Source organism: Perca flavescens, chromosome 5, assembly GCF_004354835.1.
Source record: "Perca flavescens isolate YP-PL-M2 chromosome 5, PFLA_1.0, whole genome shotgun sequence".
Lineage (NCBI taxonomy): Eukaryota > Metazoa > Chordata > Actinopteri > Perciformes > Percidae > Perca > Perca flavescens.
Genome location: NC_041335.1, coordinates 7,933,932 through 7,949,411, shown reverse-complemented (window position 1 = coordinate 7,949,411; position 15,480 = coordinate 7,933,932).

Here is a 15,480-nt window from a genome sequence, read left to right as displayed (position 1 = left end):
GCTCTGCTGATACGGTAGATCTCAGACCTCCTGACAGACACAGAGCCCCGTTTGAAACACAGAGCCCTGTTTGAGACGTTTAGGGAAGTGGCTGTACGCTGCTAAACATCGGAGGTGGAAACCCGAAACTTCTGGCAGAAATACACGGAGCACAAACGCAACACATCTGCCACAGCATGTCCACAGCAGAGCGCATCCATAAACCTGAAGCTGCGCAGCTTTTTACAGCGAGAGTGGACACTAAGCGACGTCCGGTTTCATATTTGTCAGTCAACTTTTCAAAATACATTCGGGGCTACACTCAAAACATTCGGGGCTGAATCCCCGGTAAAATGTTTGATGCTGAAGGAGATGGAGTTGAGCTCCGGCAGGGTGTGTTGTGGACATGAGGAGGCGGAGCTGCGCTCCGGTGCGCTCCGGCCCAATTTAACCTCTGGGCATAACAACTTTTTGCATGACTGCCACCAACGGTTAGCCGTAGCCTAGAGCATCAGGGGCCTGTTTCACAAAAGCAGAATATATAAATCCAGGATAACTGATAAAGCGAGGCTTGACCTAGTCTAATCTGTGCATCCTGGCTTGGTGCGTTTCACGAAGGCCAAGCTGAGGAGGAGCGACTAGGTCGAGCCAGGCTGAACTAATTCAGATAGATGCGCGTCCACGGATTTCCTCAAAAGACCGCGAGGTCAATCACAGATTTACTGATGCCAAAATGGAGAATACGCATTGTACATAGGCTACTTTATACAGAGTGAGCAGCAACTTCTTGTGGAAGTATGATGACGTGAAACACATTATTTGAATAAAAAGAAAATAACACGGCCACTGTACTGAAACAGCGAGAGAAAGTGTAGCAGACGATCACGGACCGACTGAATGCGTAAGCAGCCTAAATAGACTAGGCACTAGACACTAGAATATGAAGCGTAAATATCTCTTTCACTCTGTTCATCCCTCTCTCTCATTGGCTAAAATATTAATTACCTAAGTCATATTAACTTCCACTACTCGCTTTTAATGCAAAGTGTACAGGTGTTCGTTTTTGCAAATGACAAGTGACACATTGGATGGTTTCATTTAAGAGCAGTAGTTCATAAATGTATATTTTTAGACTATCATTTAGTCTGTCCGCTATTATCTGTCACGCTTTTTCTCGCGTTTTTTATTTTTTATAGAGGATGAGTTTCCTTCTCTACATATTATATGCCTTGCTCCCTGGTATATATGGACATAGAAAATAAAGACACTGAAGAAATTGCACTGTAAAATCTAGAAACTATAAAGATAATAAAGTGATAAATTCCATGCACACTATAAACATGAATGGAACAGAGTATATTCATCAGTTATTTTTATAAGGTCAAAAACCATGTCCTCTCCCTGTTGTTACATGAATGTACAGTAGCCTACATCACTAGATAATTACTGGTCCAGTGAACTAGGTCTATAATTTGGGAGGATTGTACAGTTAGGATATGTTCTTAAAATTGTACAATCCTCCCAAATTATAGTCCCAGTTTACTGGACAACACAAATTGTGTGCTAAGAATGCCAAATACAATGCAAATGGAAGCAGAACAAACATGGTCCTTATTGTTAAAGAATAAAAAAAGAAATTATAAACTAAAATAATGTAAGGTGCATTGGGAATGTACAGCATTGTATGTATTGCCCTTAGTAACAGACTTCATTTAAAACTCATTTGAAATTTTATCAGCCTTTTCTAATTATCTCAACAACTACCCTAATATATTAATCAAACTTCTTACAACAATATGAACAGCAGTCTTCATACAGCAATATAACAGTACCAATGACAAATTTATAATTATAAAAAAAAATAATGGTCACAACTTTAAATAATAACAGTACTTAAATGAACAGCAATAGGCACCTGTTGTATTTTAATCCAGGCTGACAACAAAAGGGTAAAACCACTGCTGAGTGAACAGAAAAGGTTCCAGGATTAAATAAATCCTGGCTGTTAGCCTGGTCAGGACCAGGCTAGCTGCACAGAATAAATCTCCATGGTGATTTATGTGCCTCTGCTTTCGTGAAACCGAGTCAAGGCTAAATTCAACCAGGATAACCAGGAAATCCCGGTTTAATCCCTTATCTTGGTTTTGTGAAACAGGCCCCTGATGCTCTTGACTACGGCCAACCGTTGGTGGCAGTCATGCAAAAAGTTGTTATGCCAAACGCTAATATAACAGAAGAAGAAGAACACTCATCCCGACCATGTGAACCAAGGGGGTAAGTTTCGCTTCAGAACTCGAGCCATCATGGCGCCATTTTGTTGCTAACTGGCCATCACCTCCTGTTAGCATTCCGCTGACCGCCATTTTTTTTTTACGTCACTTGACTGTGAATAACTTTACATCAGAAATGTTTGAAGACTCTATTTGTCCGTTGTTTAGTTCCAAAGAAACACGACAATGTATAAAAGGCTTCATTACCTTGTACCTCACGTTATGGCTCCGTAGCAGACGTTTTTGTAAAAATAAGCTAACGATTGTGTCATAACCAAGTGACTTACTGTCGCATAGTAGAGGAATTACCGTATAGTACAGGAGAAGCTCGCAGGCAGTTTCGACTTACATGAAATGTTTAGGTTTAATTACTAATGTTAACTAGCATGTTAGTGATCAATAATTAGCCTGTGCCCATGTTATCTCCTTTCATACACGTACAGTCTCCGTATCTGTAAGATTGGGAATGATTGAGATTTCTCTTGGCACAGCTACCAGAAGACTTACAACTTTCAGACACGTTACTCACGTCACATTCTCTCAGTTGGAGGCTGCGCAGTAAAGCTGGCCGGAAAAGTGCTTCTAATAGCCTTCACTGGTCTCCGTCCAGAGCAACGGGGTCTATTGGTCCATTATATACTGTCTATGATGTAAACACTGCAAGTCGGAAAAACAACGTAACCAGGGGGGCGGTGCCTGTTATTCCGAGGTGGCATGAACGCAGCATTGCAGTTGGTGAAAAGCTATAGGCTCGTTCGAGATGAACTGCGCCTCGCCTGTAAAGTGGACGAGAGCAGGCGGGAGCAGCCGGGGGCGGTGACAAATCGGACAGTTTTCCAGCTGATTCCAGCAGCATTCAAGCTGAACAGGAAGTGACATAAGCACTGTGGTCCGATTCCGATTTAATAAAATGTTATCAGACCAATAAATCAGATCCTACACAGTCTCCAGTTGTTTTTATTATGACAGAGTAGCTGTCAGAATGCTTTACATGTGATCTGTTGCTGATTTTAATTACCAACACACTGTAGATGATCTGTAATCTGAACAGATTTACCCTGCGTTCATGCCACCTCGGAATAACAGGCACCGCCCCCGTGGTTACGTTGTTTTTTCGACTGGTAGCGTTCACATGGTCGGGGTCATAGACAGTATATAATGGACCAATAGACCCCGTTGCTCTGGACGGAGACCAGTGAAGGCTATTAGAAGCACTTTTCCGGTGATGGCCAACTGAGAGAATGTGACGTGAGCAACGTGTCTGAAAGTTGGAAGTCTTCTGGTAGCTGTGCCAAGAGAAATCTCAATCATTCCCAATCTTACAGAGACGGAGAGTGTAGGTGGATGTAAGGAGATAACATGGGCACAGGCTAATTATTGCTAACTAACATGCTAGTTAACATTAGTAATTAAACCTAAACAGCTCATGTAAGTCGAAACTGCCTGCGAGCTTCTCCTGTACCATACGGTAATTCCTCTACTATGCGACAGTAAGTCACTTGGTAATGACACAATCGTTAGCTTATATTTACAAAAACGTCTGCTACAGTGCCATAACATGAGGTACAAGGTAATGAAGCCTTTTATACATTGTCGTGTTTCTTTGGAACTAAACAACGGACAAATAGAGTCTTCAAACATTTCTGATGTAAAGTTATTTGCAGTCAAGTGACGTAAAAAAAAAATGGCGGTCAGCGGAATGCTAACAGGAGGTGATTGCCAGTTAGCAACAAAATGGCGCCATAGATGGCTCGAGTTTTGAAGCGAAGCTTACCCCCTTGGTCGGGATGCGTGCTCTTCTTCTTCTGTTATATTGGTGTTTGGCATAACAACTTTATGCATTACTGCCACCAACGGTTGGGCGGAGCCTAGAGCATCAGGTGTGTGAAAACATGGAGGCCACAATAACAAAAGATTTTCTGCTGTTTTCTTATGCGAGCATCCAAACAGCACATGGACAGGTATTTGTTTGTGTTATCTGCAGGACAACGAACGGGAAAAGACAGGCCTATTTATGAATAATTTTAAACATGTTATTTCTGTGTATGTTTCTTGGCAGAGGCATTTGTCCACAATAAACAGTTTAAATATGTTCAGTGAACCAAAGTCGCCTACATCAAACGTCAGCTGTCAACAACGCATCACCAACTGGGAAACTCGCCGTGCGTTCATGGACATCGGAAAAACATTAGGCTCGTTCGAGATGAACCTGAGGCCTGTACTACGAATCAAGATCAACATGGCCTGGATTTCTTTCAGTAATCCGGCTTCACTAACCCTAACAACTGCGGTCCCGGATAACCGGTGTCACGAAGGTGATTATCAACTAGTTCAATCAACCCAGGTTTGTCCAATCTAGAGACGCGCGCGTTCACATAAAAGAGGCGGTATTTGCGCAACAAAAACCACTCTCAAACATCTACCAGAGCCGCATGTTATATATAAGAAGAGCAAATTATAATTCTACATAAATATGAAGGACACAGACTCGGTTTTCCAGGGAAAACGCAATACAATTGCTGCTTCCTAAAACAGGAAGGAAAGCTGAAAAAAAAAAAATAAATAGCCGACGCTGTAGATGTTTAAATCACAACTCCAATATCACTCCCCGATAACAACTGATCCACCTTCGTAGTACAGAAAATCCTGGGTTGAGCCTTAAGTTAGCTCGTTAACGCCAAATCCTGCTTCGTAGTACAGGCCTCAGATCTGCGCAGAATCAATCACTGGCGATCGGCGCCCAATGCATGCCGGTTAGATTTGTGTCCGACTTGATCCCGACTTGCTCTGACGTCATGCACACCTGGGCAACGATAATCTCACGAGACCAATGCGGCCGCAGTTCTGACCGTGCGTTCATGGACATCGGAAAAACCAAGTTTTTCCGAGTGAAAACGTCACCATTCACGTAACGTCCTGTGGGAATCAGAGGTGGGAAACTTGGGCTGGATTTTGATACCGAGTTCCCCAGTTGGTGACGCGTTGTTGAGAACTGACGTTTGATGGAGGCGACTTTGGTTCACTGAACATATTTAAACTGTTTATTGTGGACAAATGCCTCTGCCAAAAAACATACACAGACATAACATGTTTAAAATTATTCATAAATAGGCCTGTCTTTTCCCGTTCGTTGTCCTGCAGATAACACAAACAAATACCTGTCCATGTGCTGTTTGGATGCTCGCATAAGAAAACAGCAGAACATCTTTTGTTATTGTGGCCTCCATGTTTTCACACACCTGATGCTCTAGGCTCCGCCCAACCGTTGGTGGCAGTCATGCAAAAAGTTGTTATGCCAAACGCCAATATAACAGAAGAAGAAGAACACGCATCCCGACCATGTGAACGCTACCAGTCGGAAAAACCATAACAACGTAACCACGGCGGCGGTCCCTGTTATTCCGAAGTGGCATCAACGCAGCTGAGAGGCCGGCGTTTCCCAGCATGCCCTGGGTCCGCCTGGGTCTTGTACGGTGGCCGACAGGGGCCCTGCAACTTCAGAAAACACATGCAAATAGACAAAACACAAGCAAATTAAGAAAACAACTTAATTAATTTGACAACACATGTGCAGCATTCAGCAAACGCGCTGCAAATACCCACAACACAACCAAATAAACAAACGCGATGCGAATAAAAAACGGTGCAAAAAGAAAAGCACACAAACCCCGAAACAAATGCAACAAAAAAACGCTGCATCCAGATTCCACAACGGAAGTTCTCCAGACCTCTAGAGGGAACCGCTAATCAGCTGGATTTATGACCCCTTTTCTGCCTTTTTATTAGAGTCGGGTATGGCTGCATAGTAAAAAGAGAACTCCTGTCTCAGGCCCTTATTAATAACATAATAAATATAATATATAATATACATGCTCCCGTCTCAGCCGGAAGGCTGGTGCCGTGCCCGAGCTTCGACTTTTCAAAATAAAAGCTTGCGTTTGGTCGGCTTATCTTCCTTTGGTGTTTTGGATGTTTTTGAACTAAACAGTACGGCAATCATGCTAATGAATACAATAACTTTTTCAGCACATGTCCCAAAATGATTCCCTTTTCTAGCAGCCTCCCACTGTTCTGAGATAAGGAGTAAAATAAAAAAAAGCATCTTCCAAACATGTTATAATAACCATCCAGTGACCATTGGTATCCCTTACGGTATGAAGAACCTTTCCTTGAAATTTATGAGTGAGGATAGATACCCCTGCTGAGTGGTTGGATCCGTGAGTCAACCAAATGTCCTCTCCCCATTGACTCTTCCATAACTTTTCGTCCTCTTTACGTGAGTGAGTTTCTTGGATGAAAATAACATCAGCATTGTAGTCCTTACAAAAAATAAAGATGGCTTTTCTTTTAACAATGTTTCGTAGTCCTCTGGCATTTATAGAAAGTAATTAAGTAACATCAACCGCTAAAGAACAATTCTCTTTACGAGAGAAAAACAACCTAAGCAATAACAGCTTCTGCCTCTTTAAAGTGAGTTTGGAACATTTTAAAGTAATTACAAAGTGCTTGTGTTATTCACGAATGACTGATTGGGTTAATATAATGTATAATATAGAATTATTAATTATTATGATTATATTATAAAACCCTAAGAGAGGATGGAATTCAGCCATATAAGCAGATATAGCCAACATAGGTATTAGAACCATTACCTGAACAGATTTTCTTACCCTCTAAAGCAGCAACAGACAGAGAAGGCATGACAACAAAGTCTTAGGGCCTCATTTATAAAACTGTGGAGATTCTATCCTTAAAAGATTTTGTGCGCAAAAAAGTCAATTTTCATACACAAAAACAATATTCTGATTTATAACACCTTGTGGCACACACCTGTACGCACTCTTCTCGTTATAAATACGGACGTGCGTTACCTTATTCAGTCCTGCACGAGCCTCGCGCTCCTCCCAGGGTCGTCCCATATTTGTCCTAATAAGGTCCATGTTAATCAATCAATGAATATTCCAGCCTTGAAAGGAGCCCTCGATCACCAGTCACGAAACGGAAAAATGGGAAAAAAAACACGAGTCAGTGATTGTGAGATCGAGGTGCTCCGAACTGAGGTAGAACATCGAAAGAAAATACTGTTTGGGGGCCTTAAAGAATGTATTACGAACCAAACCAAAAAAATAGAGTGGCAGCGTACAACCGATGCTGTCATTAAAGTTAGTTCAGTTCCAAGAACCATTGATGAAGTAAAAAAGAAATGGTATGACTTAAAACTGGAAGCATCCATCCATCCATCCATCCATCCATCTTCGTCCGCTTATCCGGTGTCGGGTCGCGGGGGGAGCAGCTCCAGCAGAGGACCCCAAAGTTCCCTTTCCCGAGCAACATTAACCAGCTCCAACTGGGGGAGGCCAGGTTGGAGATATAATCCCTCCACCTAGTCTTGGGTCTTCCCCGAGGCCTCCTCCCAGCTGGACGTGCCTGGAACACCTCCCTAGGGAGGCGCCCAGGGGGCATCCTTACCAGATGCCCGAACCACCTCAACTGGCTCCTTTTGGCCGCAAAGGAGCAGCGGGCTCTCGAACTCCTCACGGATGACTGAGCTTCTCACCCTATCTCTAAGGGAGACGCCAGCCACCCTCCTGAGGAAACCCATTTCGGCCGCTTGTACCCTGGATCTCGTTTTTTCGGTCATGACCCAGCCTTCATGACCATAGGTGAGGGTAGGAGGCGAAAACTGACCGGTAGATCAAGAGCTTTGCCTTCTGGCTCAGCTCTCTTTTCGTCACAGCAGTGCGATAGATTGAATGTAATACCGCACCGCTGCGCCCGATTCTCCGACCAATCTCCCGCTCCATTGTCCCCTCACTCGCGAACAAAACCCCAAGGTACTTGAACTCCTTCACTTGGGGTAAGGACTCATTCCCTACCTGGAGAAGGCATTCCATCGGTTTCCTGCTGAGAACCATGGCCTCCGATTTAGAGGTGCTGATCCTCATCCCAACCGCTTCACACTCGGTTGCGAACCGATCTAGTGAGTGCTGAAGGTCACAGGCCGATGATGCCATCAGGACCACATCATCTGCAAAGAGCAGCGATGAGATCCCCAGCCCACCAAACTGCAACCCCTCCCCACCCTGACTACGCCTCGATATCCTGTCCATAAATATTACAAACAGGATTGGTGACAAAGCGCAGCCCTGGCGGAGGCCAACCCTCACCTGAAACGAGTCCAACTTACTGCCGAGAACCCGGACACAGCTCTCACTTTGGTCGTACAGAGATTGGATGGCCCTGAGTAGAGACCCCCTCACCCCATACTCCCGCAGCACCTCCCACAGTATCTCCCGGGGGACCCGGTCATCGCCCTTCTCCAAATCCACAAAACACATGTAGACCGGTTGGGCATACTCCCAGGCTCCCTCCAGGATCCTTGCGAGAGTGAAGAGCTGGTCCGTTGTTCCACGACCAGGACGGAATCCGCATTGTTCCTCCTCAACCCGAGGTTCGACTATCGGCTGAACCCTCCTTTCCAGCACCTTGGAGTAGACTTTACCAGGGAGGCTGTGTTACCCCTGTAATTGGCACACACCCTCTGGTCCCCCTTTTTAAAAAGGGGAACCACCACCCCAGTCTGCCACTCCTTTGGCACCGTCCCAGACTTCCACGCAATGTTGAAGAGGCGTGTCAACCAGGACAGCCCCTCCACACCCAGAGCCTTGAGCATTTCTGGACGGATCTCATCAATCCCCGGGGCTTTGCCACCGTGGAGTTGTTTGACTACATCAGTGACTTCCGCCTGGGAAATCAACGACAATCCCCCGTTATCCTCCAGCTCTGCCTCTAACATAGAGGGCGTATTAGTCGGATTCAGGAGTTCCTCAAAGTGCTCCTTCCACCGCCCTATTACCTCCTCAGTTGAGGTCACCAGTGTCCCATTATTACTGTACACAGCTTGGATGGTTCCCCGCTTCCCCCTCCTGAGGTGGCGAACAGTTTTCCAGAAGCACTTTGGTGCCGACCGAAAGTCCTTCTCCATGTCTTCTCCAAACTTCTCCCACCCGCTGCTTTGCCTCTTTCACGGCAGAGGCTGCAGCCCGCCGGGCCCGCCGGTACCCTGCAACTGCCTCGGAGTCCTCCGGGATAACATATCCCGGAAAGACTCCTTCTTCAGTCGGACGGCTTCCCTGACCACCGGTGTCCACCACGGTGTTCGTGGGTTACCGCCCCTTGAGGCACCTAAGACCCTAAGACCACAGCTCCTTGCCGCAGCTTCAGCAATGGAAACTTTGAACATTGTCCACTCGTGTTCAATGCCCCCAGCCTCCACAGGGATGCACGAAAAGAGCTCCGCCCGGAGGTGTGAGTTGAAAGTCTGTCGGACAGGGGCCTCCTCCAGACGTTCCCAATTTACCCGCACTACACGTTTGGGCTTGCCAGGTCTGTCCAGAGTCTTCCCCCACCCCCTGACCCAACTCACCACCAAATGGTGATCGGTTGACGGCTCCGCCCCTCTCTTCACCCGAGTGTCCAAAACATACGGCCTCAGATCAGATGAAACGATTATGAAATCGATCATTGACCTTCGGCCTAGGGTGCTCTGGTACCAGGTACACTTATGAGCATCCCTATGTTCGAACATGGTGTTCGTTATAGACAATCCATGACTAGCACAGAAGTCCAACAACAAACAACCACTCTGGTTTAGATCAGGGAGGCCGTTCCTCCCAATCACGCCTCTCCAGGTGTCTCCATCATTGCCCACGTGTGCGTTGAAGTCCCCCAGCAGAACAATGGAGTCCCCCACTGGCGCCCCATGCAGGACTCCACTCAAGGTCTCCAAGAAGGCCGAATACTCCGAACTCCTGTTTGGTGCATATGCACAAACAACAGTCAGAGTTTCCCCCCCCACAACCCGCAGGCGTAGGGAGGCGACCCTCTCGTCCACCAGGGTAAACTCCAACGTAGCGGCGCTCAGCCGGGGGCTTGTGATTATCCCCACACCCGGCCGGCGCCTCACACCCTGGGCAACTCCGGAGAAGAAAAGAGTCCAACCCCTATCCAGGAGTACGGTTCCAGAACCGAGACTGTGCGTAGAGGTAAGCCCCGCCAGATCTAACCGGTAGCGCTCCACCTCCCGCACCAGTTCCGGCTCCTTCCCCCACAGAGAGGTGACGTTCCACGTCCCCAGAGCCAGCGTCTGCCGCCCGGGTCTGGTCCGTCGAGGCCCCTGACCTTCACTGTCACCCATTTGGCAGCGCACCCGACCCCAGCGGTTCCCCCACAGGTGGTGGGCCCATGGGCTGGAGAGATGGGAGCCACGTAGCTTGTTCGGGCTGTGCCCGGCCGGGCTCCGTGGCAAACCCGGCCACCAGGCGCTCGCCAACGAGCCCGCCGTCTGGGCCTGGCTCCAGACGGGGGCCCCGGGCTTCCTCCGGGCAGGGTCACTCCATCTCTACCTCGATCACTCATAGGGTTTTTGAACCTGGAAGCAAAGAAGCGCATTTCGGCCTACAAACATAGTGCATCTGCCACAGGAAGTGGTTCGGGTTTGCAGGCACCGTTCCAGAAAGCAGGTTTAGTGAATACTCTGAGTTTGTTAACCCTGAGATGAGGGAAACTTTGGGTTTTCCGTTCCAGAAAGAGAGGTAACTTAACCTCGGAGTCAGTTACTATGGTAACTGAGTCTGTGAACCTAACCTGGTCACCTCTGAGAGGGAGGAGAAACTCATTTCCTCATTCATTCATTCAGTCTGTATCTGGCGCATTTTAATGCAGTTTTATCTGCATGAATAAAAAAACGTATTGGTTTATATTAGGCAGATTATAAAACGTTTTTTTTTCTCAAACATGTCATGTCCTTTTGTCGACGATCCTATTGATGGAATGCGTACGCATTGACTCGAGCAGCAATTTTCTCCCACACCAGTTCTCTCTCTTTTGCAGCAGCAGCCGCTGTCTTGCTTTTTTTAACAAAATACATGTTCAAGGTTCAAACTCGCTGTTTGTGCGCATGAGTATTTCCGCCGACCCGTTTGTTTGTGGTTGTTACCATGGTGAATCGTAGAATCATGGCTCCATTCATACTGCCTTTTGTGCACGCGCGTAATCCTGAGTGAACATACTCCGAGTTGATTTAACCAACTCAAATCAGCTGTTCTGGAACCGAAAACTCAGAGTTTCCCATCTCAGGGAATCAACTCAGACATCAGGGTTAGACTCAGAGTTTGTTAAACCTCCTTCCTGGAACGGACCCCTGCTGCGTTAAGCACCATCTGCTCCAACTCCCTTGTGCCAGCCTCCTCCAACAACCTCTCCACATCTGCCAGTAGCGGCTCCACGGGTCACACCAGGACGACCTCTCCATACAAACACAGCCCATCAGCGCCGACCGCTCTGCTCCGCCAAACTCCAGTCAACGCCCAAGTGAGGCACGCGGCCGTGTCCTCACTGATGCTTTGCTACAAACACAGAGAGAAATCATTTCAGCAATCAATAATCTGACCACTGAAGTGCGTAATATGTATTGACTGACATTTGTAGTGCAATAAAAGAATTGAAAAAGTAATTGTCTTATATTACATAAATGATGCATCACTTGTTCACGCAACATAACTGCACTTTGTCGTTCATGCATTGAGCTTCTGGGCCTTCTTTAATTGGAAGTAACGCAGGTGGAGGGACTCCATTAAGTTGTGCCATGTTATGCAATACAGCACAGGCCCTAATCACGAAACACACCTTTTCAGGTGCACATAATAGGACTCCCCCAGACCTATCCAGGCACCTCCTGCGTGATTTTAAATGCCCAATGGTGCGCTCCACCACCGACCGAGTGTGCCTGTGTAGAGTGTTGAAGCGGTTTTGGGCCGCAGTTTGTGGGTTGGGAAACGGAGTGAGCAGCCAGGTCCTTAGTGGATACCCCTTATTTCCTGCGTGAAATTTGTGTTTTAAATTATTGTTAGAAAGCCACCTCAGACAAAGGTTAAGATAATAAAAAAACATACATATATAGACTTACCCAAAAGCCAACCGTCCTGCACTGCGCAATCCTGCAGCCGTCTCCCTACACTGCTTTGTCTCAATACGAATGAGTCATGTGTTGAGCCAGGCCAGCGAGCCACAACATTTAACAATATCATGTCCACATCACATATGATTTGCACGTTAATTGAATGATATTTATTTCGATTAATAAAAGCATACTCGTTCTCAGACGGTGCTTTTATCGCAACATGTGTGCAGTCAATTGCTCCGATTACATTAGGGAAACCGGACATTACTGCAAATTGCGTTTTAATCTGGGCCTGCTCAACAACAGCATAGGGAAATCCTATATAGCGAGGGGTCATTTGAATCAAACCTTCCAATACAGCTGGCATAAACGCGCTGCATGATGGCTGTGATATGCCGGATCGATCCGCCAGTTCGCGCTGTTAACGTCCCAGTAGCCAAAAAAACAATTGTGGTCAACACCTGCAAATGTACAGGTATGGGTCTGTTCCGACGGGTAGGTCTTTATAAAGCCGGTCCCAATTCAGCACAGATTTCCAAGAGCATAGCTCTAGTTAACCTGAAACAGCTTAAAAGCCATTCATCATCATGGGCCAGAAAAACGCGCTCACGACGCATACCTCTTGCTAAATCTTCGAGCAATGCCAAATCTGCCATGCTGATGATTTGTTGCAATCCTCAGGCCATACACCTGTGCCACTTTATATCAGGGTAATTAAGTGGCACAGGTGTTTTGTTTATGGATTGCACACTGACTTAAACCCTTGTGTGGTGTGTGTTCCCGGGTCTGGTGGACCCACCACATTATTAGGCTTTTAAATCAATACAGCCATAACAAGTTATGTAAAAATACTTTACTTTACTTTAGCTCAGTTACCAATGATATTAACCCTGTGAGATCACATATGATCATATGATCATTTTCATTAAAATAAGTCAATTCCAGAGAGAGAACTTTATCCATGTGATATTTGGTGTTACCATCGGAGGTCACTAAAATGCAGTCTACAAAACCTCTTGGGAGCATTACGCACGATCACATGTGTGGTCAAAAGGTTGCGGAAAACTGGGAACATTTTTACGCATGGAAATTCTTTATAAATCCCGACTTTTGCGAGGAATGTTGCGACGGCAAATTTCACCCTGCTTCACGCAACTTTTTCTTGCGTAACAGGTTTAATAAATGAGGCCCCTAGTGTGGCTCCGCAGGAAACATCTTAAAGGATCTCCACATCCTCAATGAAGGCACGGGTTCCTCTGAAAAAAGCTTGCTTTCCTTGTTTCCTCGCTTCTTCAATGCGGGGCCACGGCCTTTCTCGAGTCTTCTTGTCAGCCTGTGTGATATCCTCTCCGAAGTGAAGCCTCTTCTCCCTCAGAAAAGTGTGGTTTTGTGCATTTTTCCAGACATTACCTCTCGCTGTGTGGAAGGCAAAGAGGATAATCACGGAGCGAGGGTGTGTGTTGCCGGCGTCCCTCCTTCCAATTCGTTGCACAACATCGATAGCTTGACTCATATTTTGGTTTGGGCTATTTGCTGACAAATGTCTATCACATTTCTTTTCACATTTTCCTCCCTTTCCTCTGGTAGCCCATACAGCCATAGAGCCCATCTCTGCCTGTATCTTTTAGTCTCTGTGAGCCAAATTTCCATGTTTTTTATAGTTTTTTCATGACTGTTGCAGAGCTCAGACAACTTTTTGTTTTCATTTTTCAGAGCTTCAATTTCGATGAAGGCAAAATTAAGGGAGGTTTTCAGCTCTTCGATGCCTGACTTGTTGTCTCTTGCCATCAGTTCCAGGTTATTAGCTCTCTGGTTAACTGCAGCCAGAATGTTAGCCTGAAGATCCTCTAGAGACAAGTCGCTCCTTTCGTTCCTTTCTAGTTTTAAGGCAGGGCTGGAAGAGGGGCTATCAACCGGGATTACAACCTCCGAATCTGTTGAGAAGTCGTCGTCCATTTTCCCACCGTTGTTCTCTTTTTGGCTAGTAACATAGTTGTGGTCCGTCAGCTTCAGCGCTTGAGCTCTGCTTTTACGTTTCTGTTTCCTATTCTGTTTTTGTTCGGTGTAAAAACGTTACTGACAATAATAATGTAGTTCCACCGTCGTTAAAAGCAAAGTTGGGAGGCAAGAAGACTGTTATTAAGCAAGCCGCTCTGTGGTTGCTACTGAGCGCTGCTCCGCCATTACCGGAAGTCCCGGTCTTGCAGTGGGTGGACAGCAACTGAGGCGCCTGGCTCTAAAAACTCAAGGGGGTAAGCTTCGCTTCAGAATTCGAACCTCCTATGGGTTAGGGTTAGGGTTATGAGAACAGTGTGGGATGATGTTTGGAAGAAGTCAAAGGATGCAAGAGTGTGTAAAGATATGCACATACGTTTTAAAGAAAACTTCTCCAAAGAAGACCGGGAGGCGCGTGCGAAGCTGTGGCCACTGGTCCAAGAAGCCAGAAAGTCAGGTAAACAGGCATTCTGATCGATAACCGGAGAGTGGACCCAAACTGAACACTTGTTTTGTTATCATTTGAATGGCTGTCAGAAATTCAGCCTACAATCACATTTTTCAGTGAAACTTTAATCTTTTTGTTTGTTTGACATAAATGCTCCGATATGTAAGTATTAATACTAACCACACTTTATTTGTTAATGCATCACTGAACATTTGAGGTTAAATAACCTGATGTTAAGATTGGAGCATGTTATGTTGATGATTCCAAATATTTTTGCACGCGAGTATATGGCAGATACTGAATGTTTACCTTGTTTACCTGTTCATATATGGTATTGCAACTGCTCACCCCTCATATCTCTTGTTATGACAAAATTAAGAATATTATAACAAAGTAGGCAAAATTTATTTTTATATTTAAATCCCCAATCAGAAAACAATTTACCTGGTTTCAACTCATCTAATAATGGCCAGTGCTGAATATTGGATTATTGGTTAATATCAATACCTGGTCGTGGAACAACGGACCAGCTCTTCACTCTCGCAAGGATCCTGGAGGGAGCCTGGGAGTATGCCCAACCGGTCTACATGTGTTTTGTGGATTTGGAGAAGGCGTATGACCGGGTCCCCCGGGAGATACTGTGGGAGGTGCTGCGGGAGTATGGGGTGAGGGGGTCTCTTCTCAGGGCCATCCAATCTCTGTACAACCAAAGCGAGAGCTGTGTCCGGGTTCTCGGTAGTAAGTCGGACTCGTTTCAGGTGAGGGTTGGCCTCCGCCAGGGCTGCGCTTTGTCACCAATCCTGTTTGTAGTATTTATGGACAGGATA